Below are 10,333 nucleotides of genomic sequence, written 5' to 3'. Positions count from 1 at the left end.
GGGGTGTTGCTTCGGAGGGTGGAGATCCAGCTCTGTGATCTGTGGCAGCATCAGCCTGGCTGCAAATCATGTCCTGCAATCTGATGCTGCCACAGATTGTGGAACGGGAGTTCCACCCTCTCAGTCTGAGGAGGGACCCTGCTGCAGGCACCCTCAGGCCCATGCCTGACCTAGGCTCCTGCTGGTGCCAGGCCTGCCTAGTCTTGCTCGTTTAAAACTTAATTTAAAAAAACAAACCTCTGTAATGTTACATTTGGTGACTGGGTCTGTCCCCAACCCAGTCTGGCGCAAAAAAAAAAAAAAGAGTCTCATAGGCCAACAGCAACCTGGTTCTATAATACCAGAATTCTGAAAAAAATAGTGCTCATCTTCAAGCTATTAATGAAAACCACAAATTTGTTGGTTTTTTAAATCCAAAGCTAATTTCAGTGCTGGCCCAAGAGATTTAACTGTCAGAAATAGAGTCTAAATAGTGCTTTCCCTCCCCCCCCCCGAGTCAATACTTTTAAACAGAGATGGAAAGCCTGTATCCCTTCAGACGTTGTTGATCTCCAACTCTCATCATCCCTGACTGTTGTCCCATGCTGGCTGAGTCTGATAGGAGTGGACTCCGCCAATGTTTGGAGGAACCCAGATTCCCTATCCAATGATTTTAGATGTTTTGCTACCTCATTCAGACACTAATCCATGCCTTCATCTCAACCTCATAAGAACATACAAGCCCTGTTGGATCAAACCAAAGACTTGCCTAGTCCAGTATCCTCTCTCTCACAGTAGCCAACCAGATGCCTATGGAAGCCCACAAGCAGGACACAAGCGCAGTGGCACTTTCTTGCTCACGATCCCCAGCAACTGGTATTCAGAGGCAGTATGCATCTGATACTGGAGGTAATAGCCATCATACAAGCAGCCATCAATAGCCTTATTCTCCATGAACCTCCAAGCTGGATTACTGTAATGTGTTCTATGTGGACTGCCCTTGTTGGTCCGGAAGCTGCAACTGGTGCAAAATGCAGCGGCAAGACTGCTCACTGGGGCAGGGCATCTCCAACATGTCACCCTGCTGTTGAAAGAATTGCACTGGCTGCCCATAAGCTACCCGGCCAAGTTCAAGGTTCTGGGTTTGGTGTACGATGCCCTATACAGTTTGGGACCAGGATAACTGAAAGATTGTCTTATCCCTTATATACCCAGTCAAACACAGTGCTCTGCAGGTGAGGGCCTTTTGCAGATACCATCTTATCAGAACATCCATTCCACACAACATAGGGAGCAGACCTTTAGTGTAGTGGCACCTACCCTGTGGAATTCACTCCCCTTAAATACTAGACAGGCGCCATCTCTGTTATCTTTTCGGTGCCTACTGAAGACCTTCCTCTGTCAACAAGCCTTTTAAGTAGAGACCTTATCCCAGTTTGCATCTGTGTTAGAATTGCTGTTTAAGATGTTTTTAAAGCTTTTTGTTAAAAAAAGATATTTTTAAAGATGTTTTATCTCAATATGTTTTTAAAGATGTTTTAATACATTTTAAACTCTTTTTTTAAAGATGTTTTAGAGTGTTTTTAGTGTTTTGTTTGCCGCCCTGGGCTCTTTCTGGGAGGAAGGGCGGGATATAAATTTAACAAATAAATAAATGGTGTAGTTGCCTCTTTAAAGTTAGCAGCCATCGCTACATCATGGGGTTAGTGAATTTCATAGTTTAGCTATGTATGAAGAGATACTTCCTTTAAATCCCCCACCATTCAGGTTAACTGAATGATTCAGAGTTCTAGTACTGGGGGTTGGGGATGAACAACCGCTCTCTCCATGCCATGCATAATTTTATACATCTTGATCATGTCCTCTTTTACTTAACCTTTTTTCTAAACTAAAACCTCCTCAAAGGGGAGTTGCTTGAGCCCCTTAGTTATTTTGATTGTCTTTTTCTATGCCTTTTCCAGCCTACAATATCTTTTTTAGTATTCCAAGTGCAGACACCATATATTTATATTATAAATATATATATTATAAAAGCATTCTGAGCAATACCCTTTCCTAATGAGCCCCAACATGGAATTCACCTTGTGTTTTTTTTTACAGCAGCTGCACATTGGGTTGAGACTTTCATTGAGCAACAACCCTTTCGTGGTTAGTTTCACTGTTCAGACTCTCTCTCTCTCTCTCTCTCTCTGTGGGTGGGTGGGTGAGTGGGTAGGTGAGGGGGTTGCCTCTGTGTGCATCACTTTACATTTGTTTGGGCAGAACCTTTTGGAGCTCTTTGCTATTCCTCTTTGTTTTTATCAACCTAAATAATTTGATGTCATAGGCAAACTTCGCCACCTTATTGCTCATCTCTTAACTCCAGAATATGAAGGGGAAAAAAGTAGTCCTTCCAATATGGATCCCACTTCTTTCTTCCCTCTATTGTGATGACTGGCCATTTATTCTTACTCTCTGATTCTTTAACAAGTTACACTTTCATAAGAAAACCTCTTTGTTTTTTTAATCCCATGACTTCTGAATAGTCAAAACTCCAAGTAAACAATGTCAACCAGATCAGTCTTATGCATATGCTTGTTGACACTCTCAGAGATTTGTGAGGCAGCCCTTAACTTTGCAGAAGACATGTTGCTGCTGCTTGATCATTTTATCTTAAATAACACTTTCCACCAATTTACCCAGAGCAGGCATTGTGCAAACTGGCCTGTAATTTTCTGGATCCCTTTTTAAAAATTGGCTGCTTTCCAATCCTCTGGTGCAGATGAGAATGTAGCATTGAAACCACGATTGTGTTCAATCAAATTATCTGGCTTTGAGTAGAATTTAATTTCTAGGTAAGTGACTGATACAGCAACCCATTCTCAAATGTGAAATTCATTATATAGTATAGATGAGATTTTACACATTTCTATGTAAGTACTGAAAGACAGCTAGTCACGATACAAACATGTACATTTGATTTGGTTTGCTGTAATGTAGAGAAATTTGTTGATATGGTAAGAGTCAGTAGCCCATGGTTGATGGTAGTTTCTCACATGTCAGATAAGTGATAACTGTAGTCATGCTAAAGAATGAATTGGCCATGAATGATAGATTCAGGTTAGATTGAATCTTGTGAACTCTGGGATCAGTTCTCATGGAAAAGTAAAAATTGCAGTTCAGATGGTAGGAGTAGCCCTGTGTTTGCCTTACAGTGAACATACATTGTGGTATGTGTCAGATGCGTGTGCAGATACAATGCACCAAATTCCAGTTGTTTGTTTTCCTTCACCCCTTATTGAGGATCAAAGGAAGAGGCGTAGCTCAGTTACAGAGCACATGCTTTGCATGAAGATGGTCCCAGGTTCAATCCCTGCCATTTCTATTTTAAAAGGATCAGGTAGCAGATTTTTTTAATGTATTTTATTTATCGGATTTGTTACCCACCCTTCTCCATAAGGTCCCACACTATAAAAATACAATATTAAAGTCAACTAAAAGACCTCTGCCTGAGACCTTGGAGAGCCACTGCCAGTCAAAGAAAACAGTGCTGGGCTCGGCAGTCAAATTGCAGTTTCCTATTTTCCTGAGGAATGTAAGAATTGGTGTATGCACATGAACACTGGACATCCTTGATGAGGGGAGGGGGGTTAAAGCAGAAATTCTGTTAGAGAATACACTCAACATGCTGCTGCTATGTATGATATTGCACTATGTATGAGGCACATCCTCGGAGAACTGCGCCCTTACTATTGCCCCAATGGATTTTCTGTGTGAGTCACTTGAGTAGCGATTGGTCACTGTAGTGTTGCAGATGTTTTCGCTGTTTAGAGCCAAGTCATAGATAGTTATGGAAGAGTCAGTGAGCAAGGAGATTCTCAAGGCTGTGTTAAGAAACCCAGAGTCCAGGCTGTACAGTAAAGCAGAATTCTTGAAGAAGGGATGGGATCAGCAATCACCAGGGATCGGCCTGATGGTATTTTCAAGCAAGCAGTTTGGGGATATGAAACAATTTTGAGCCTTCAAGACTTAGTTTAATGCTCTAAATGAAAAAAGCCTGTTCAGAAACAAATCCTCTTAATTTTAGCAAGCCTTGGTTTCTATGTACCGATACCTATGATTGACACCTTAATCATGATTTTTCTAACTAATTCTGTACTACTGCTGAGCTGAGCTGAGCTATGTAAAAATCAAAGGCAAGAGTAAGAGGGAGAATATTGTAGAGTTCTTGAATATTTTTGTGTTAATCCCCATGGTCAAGTTTGAACATGTCTAGGTTACACTATCTGGAGTTACTGCAAAGGTATGAGAGCAGAACCTCTTAGCATACTGCTATTTTAATCTTGAGACAAGTTTTCAGGATTCAGCTTGAGCAGTGCTTCTAAAAGTCTCTCTGGGTCCCAGTGTGTTCCTGGTTCAGTCATGCAATTAGGGCCTTTTTTCTCTCTCGCCTGGCCGACAGAAAGCCATTGCAGTTGTGACACCCTTTTAGAAAACTGGCTCCCTCCCTCTTTTCCTTCCTTGTATGTAACACTTAAATTTTATTAAAATACTGCCTATAAACATTAAATATGAAATACGAAATATAAACAGTGACTGATGTGATGTTACTGCATTTTCTGTTGTAAAGGATAAAAACAGGACTTGAAAATGGAGTTCCTTTACAAGTGCTCCCCTTCAAAATGTTTGAGAAATGATGGCTGGAAAACAGACTTTTGGATAAGCCTGCCCTCTGCTGGATATATAATAAAAATACGTGAGGAGCGCCTATGGATTTTTGTTTGTTCCAACATTCATCCTTTTTTTTTTTCAATTAATTTTTATTCCAATTTTCAAAACCAAAACAATACAAAAGAAAACAACACAAATCAATAACTAGTACAATACAAAAAGAAAGAATATATATATATATATATATAAAAAAAGAAAGAATATTGACTTCCGATTTGTCATAGTTCAGCTATAAATCTATAATATATAACAAACCTATCTCTTAATAGATTATAAAATCACCTTCCTCCAACGGTTATCTTAGTTGGTTTCAAATCTCATTAACATCATATCATTTTAATCTTCCACAAAAAGTCAAAGAGAAGTTTCCAATCCTTGAGATATATGTCAATCAATTTTTTTTCTAAATAAACATGCCAATTAATCCAACTCATCAAATCTACTAAGTCCAGTAATTTTAAATCGCTCTTCTGTCATTATCCATATTGGGTCCATCTTCCATCTTTACGCACCCAAAAATCTTGCTGTCATAGTCATATAATAAAAGTCTGATAGGAATTTCCTCCATCACAGATGTTTTCTTACCATCAAATCCAAACGTATCACTGAAGTGTTGTTGCAAAGCCACATCTCTGTTCCTCTTTTCCACATGATACACTAGTACATCTCTTGAAGGTTTTTCCATTGACACAAAACAGGGATTAATTCTGTTAACTTTCTCCATTTCAAGTTCCATCAAATCCTTCCAGTCCAAGAATTTTCTTGAACCGATAATATCTTTATCTCCAATCTCTTCAATTCCTTCAGAGACAGCGCTGAATTCCAAACTGTAATATTTGTCTCCAGGATCCATCACAGCCAGAAAATCCAAATCTTTTTTCATGTCCATAATTAAGCCAATCTCCATAGTTTGAACCTTGCCTTTAATTTCTCTTCCATCCTTTTTTTGTTTTCCAGATCTATCTTTATTCTCCTTTCTCATAGAATCCTGAGTTTCTTTCAGCTCCTGTCTCATTTCGTGAAATTCAATTCTCCACGCTTGTCTATTATTTCTCAGTTCTTGTTTTATTGAGTTAATCCCATTCATTATTTTCTGAAACATGTCTAGAGATAAAGTCCCTTCTTGTACATCCATGATCTTCTTAATTGTCATTCTTAAAACCAAAGGAACAAAACTCCTTCAATTTTCAATGTCCCAAACAGAGAGCAGCTTATTTCTTTAACCAGTTACTAAGGAGTTAATCTTTCCAGCAAACTAACGTCACACGCTAGACAGCCCTTGTTCAACATTCATCCTGATTTGCTTGAGCAAAGCTTTTATGATAGACAAGAGCTTTTGTGATAGTTAGACAAGGGTATGTGGGTTGCTGCTTCTGTGTGCTTGCTTGTCTTTATCTACACAAGCACTTTCAATTTTATGCCTCCATAATCTATCTCAAAGTTTCCTATCCACACTAGTGAGATGTGATTGATGGAATGTATTTATAAGTTTTCTGTCTAACGGATCTGTAGAAAAAAGCAGGGAGAAATAATTTAGAAATATGTGTGTTGCTCCAAGTCAGGAAACCTGACATCCAATGTGGGCAGGTATTTATTTATATGTGTGCATACACCTTTCTTAAATTTTTGAATATGCCACATTTGCACAAACAAGCAATCAAAAATATGTGTGTGTGCGTGCGCACTGCAAATGCACCTTCAGCAACAGCCGGTGGGAAAAGGCAGGCTGCACCCTTTCCTTTGGGCTGATGGAAACAAAAATGGAAGTAGGGGGTGTGGTGATACTAACCCCACCACACATACTATGTACTTCAGTGCATCTACAGTCAGATGACATGTGCTTTTATATTGGATTTTTTCCCTTATTGAATTATCCACAGATCGGGAAAATCTGAATTTAGTAGGGGAAAGTGTGAGCTGCCAGTTGAATAAGGAGGACATCATGTGGATGCAAAAAATACACACAAGCTGCTTCAAATCCACATTAAACTCCAGTGTGGACAAGCCCACGGCAAGTCTTTATTGAACATTGTTCTGATTTATTTACAGGCAGTCATACAGAGCATTCATTCTGACTTGCTTGTGGGATGTTCAAATGTCATCCTGTTAATCTTCTGTTCATCGCACACTTCTTGGTGAATTCCCTGTCACTTTCCTGTCTCTTTTTTTGTTTGTTTTAAACTGGATTTAAACAGGGTGCTTTAATCTACTTTAATTGCACAAACCAAAAGTTCCAGTGTGGGCTCGAATCCCTGTTGCAAAACAGTGACAGTCTGAAGGCACCCTGTATATTGCAACTCTGTCCATACTTTAGTTGTACCAATGATAGCATGCATGCAGCTTTCTTCATAGTGCTAAAAAGGTGAAGGTGTCCCCGCACTTATAGTGCAAGTCGTTTCCGACTCTTAGGGTGACATCTTGCGACGTTTACTAGGCAGACCATATATATGGGGTGGGATTGCCAGTTCCATCCCTGGCCTTTCTTTACCCCCCAGCATATGCCGGGTACTCATTTTACCGACCACGGATGGATAGAAGGCTGAGTGGACCTCAACCCCTTTTACCGGAGATTCGACTTCTTCCTTCCGTTGGAATCGAACTCTGGCTGTGAGCAGAGCTTCGGCTGCGTTACCACCGCTTACCACTCTGTGCCACGGAGGATCATAGTGCTAAAGTTACAATAAATCCTGGAGTCAGCAGGTGGCAGTCTGGAACTTGCTATGAAACTAAAGTTGCACATAATAACTCGAACCTATGCATATTTTCTTGGAAGTAAGCCTAGTTGCGTTTCCTCCTAAATAAGTATAAATATATTCACAGACTTAGCTTAGTTTTGGGATGCTAAGATCAGACCTTCTCAGTCATGCCCATGCATGGATGATGGATGAGAATCTAGTTATCTTCCAATGATTCATTCCTGCTTTAAGATAATGGAAGTGTTTCCACATCAAGTAATGCCAGTTTAAAACATAAGAATTTCAGTGAGTCTCATGGGCCACAATTCAGAAAGAAGCATGTAGTTAACCAGTAGTAGGTGGTGCCTATTGGGACTGGTAGGGCAGAATGCTGGGAGATCAACGGTAGGTGGAGCCAGAGACAATAACAGGCAGAACCAACTAATTCTAGTTTTGTTCTCATCCTCTTCCATTATGAGTTCTACAAGGGCATCATTGACAATAAGAGGAGGAAGTTGTAAATAAGATTTGTTGTAAATAAGAAGGCAGGCAGGTGGGGACTGGATGGGGGCAGACTGAGGTTGGTGGGCAGCGCCCCATCTGCCCAAGTGGACTAGCCCCCACTATCATTAACTTGACACACACCTCAGCCTAGTACCACACAGCACATTTTCTAATGCAGTAGTTGTATATAAATGTAAAATTAGAATTGGAGACAAGATGTTACTTTGTTGTACTCTGCAAGAAAAGTTCCAAGTAGGTTATCATGCCAAACAAGAGCACTAACTCTCATATTTCCTGTTCTGAGAAGTCTAGCAGATCAACTGGGAGGTATTATTGTCTTTCCCTCACCCTATGAAGACCTACATCAGTCTTCCCCAACCTGCTGCCTGGCAGATATTTTGGATTCCAACTCCTATCAGCCAAAGTCAGGATGGCCAATTGTCAGGTATGATGGAAGCTGAGGTCCAATAACATCTGAAGGACACCAGGCTGGAGAAGGTTGACCTAGATCATCCATGAGCCACACATACTTGTATTGGTCCAGCTAGAGATTATGCTCATGCAGGAATAGATTTCTGTATGTGTATCAAAAAGAAAATGCCCTTTTAGGTTGTGCCCCCCATCCCCACCTGTGTAATGCTCTCGCAGGTAAGGCCTGCTTGGCACTGACACTGACATCTTTTTGGCTCCAGGATGAGACTCTGTATTTGATGGAATTTTAAAAGTTGATGGTAAGTCACCTAGAAACTGCCCTGTGTTAGAGATGATGATGATGATGATGATGATGATGATATGGGTTTGGGGGTTGAGATGGATAATTTCTATGAGTCCTCTTCCAGCCTCTGATTTGGAATCCAGTGCTTTGGGGTGAGAAACCCACTTTGCTGGTCAGATGAGTTTCTTTTGTTAATCTAATACAGTGGCCAGGTGGGTTAATGGGTCTATCAGGTGCCCATCAACTGGTGAATGGCCAGGGAGATCCTTTTGTCATTGAAACTCTTCAGGAGAGCGTTCCCTCCCACCCTCCTGAGGCTGAGGAGAGGCTTGTGTTTTGAGTTGCGCCTGAGAAAGGCTGGGAACTGGAGGCAGGCAGAGAGACTGGCTCTCTGCACCATGGCTTTGGGGTGCCTCCTGTAACCCTGATGGAAAAGCTGGATATTGGACTGCTGATGCCTTGAACCCCTCCAGCCTAAGCCCAGATTGAAATGTGTGTAAATAAACAAACCGTATTTCATAATGACACCACAGTCTCTGCTGATCTTCTTCCCAAGGAAACCAAACCCTGGGCGAGCGCAGGGACCCCTGGAAATCTCACCGCTCGGAGATTGGGGTGGCACACAACAACAACAATAAAATCACTATGAACTGGATGATTCTGATTTTCAGTTACATTAGATTTTCTTATTAGGTACAATAAGAAAATAAGTAACAGGGGGATAAGCTCTCACCAGTCTGAATCAGATTAGTTTAGAGAGAAGCTGAGCTTTCCCCCCAAAAGCTGGAAATAGCTTGGCATATTTCCCAAGCAAAGTCACCCACCCTCCCCAAATCCCCAAAACACCTCCCTGCCCATTGGCCCCCGATTCCTAAGCCATGCTTCCCTTTAACTCATGCCAGGTGATGTGGTGGAAACAGCAGTAGTGGCATTCCAACCATTATACAGGAGAAAAGAGGGGAACCAGATCTGTCTATTCCTGCCCTGTCTGGCATGCTGCTAAGGATGGCCCTGGGGAGTTGTAATTTTTCCAAGGGTAAATGCAGTAACATTGAGAAGCTGTTTTCGTGAGTCGGGCTGAGATTCTTGTTACAAAGGCTGGCTTATACATTGTATAAATAAATATATTTGGTCCCTCCTCCTACCTCCGCCTCTCCCCCAAGTGCTATCATTTATCTGTGGTGAGCTATGCCCATTTACCAGTACAGTTCAGCAAAAACATGTTTTTGCAGAGCTTGGAAAAGTTACTTTTTTGAACTACAGCTCCCATCAGCCCAATCCAGTGGCCATGCTGGCTGGGGCTGATGGGAGCTGAAGTTCAAAAAAGTAAATTTTCCAAGCTCTGGCTTTAGAGTTATAACTGACTCTGAAACCAGGTATAAAATTTGAGTCATGGTTTTTGGCCCAATGTTAAACTTGCCATACAAATCAGATCTGCTGTGCCTATTCAATAGTTATCTACGATACAGCTGTTGTAGCAGATTGGATTTTTCACCAAGCAGCTTCAAAGTGGTTGAGTGTTGTGGCAAGGATCCATAGAACTTACCAGTTTGTGTATTATCTCAGGATTATTTAGACCTCTTGTGCCTTTTGCTCCATAAGTTAATATCATGGTTTACTTTTATCCTACCCTGTAATTTTAGTGTGGTTTTCGATTTGTTTAAAAAAAATTTTTTACTTTGCCAACAGCTAAAAGATGGATTAGGTTTGTTTTGAGGTATTTTTAAAACCTGTTACACATGCAATTTGC

Source organism: Rhineura floridana, chromosome 4 (assembly GCF_030035675.1).
Source record: "Rhineura floridana isolate rRhiFlo1 chromosome 4, rRhiFlo1.hap2, whole genome shotgun sequence".
Lineage (NCBI taxonomy): Eukaryota > Metazoa > Chordata > Lepidosauria > Squamata > Rhineuridae > Rhineura > Rhineura floridana.
This window is presented reverse-complemented; position numbering follows the sequence as displayed.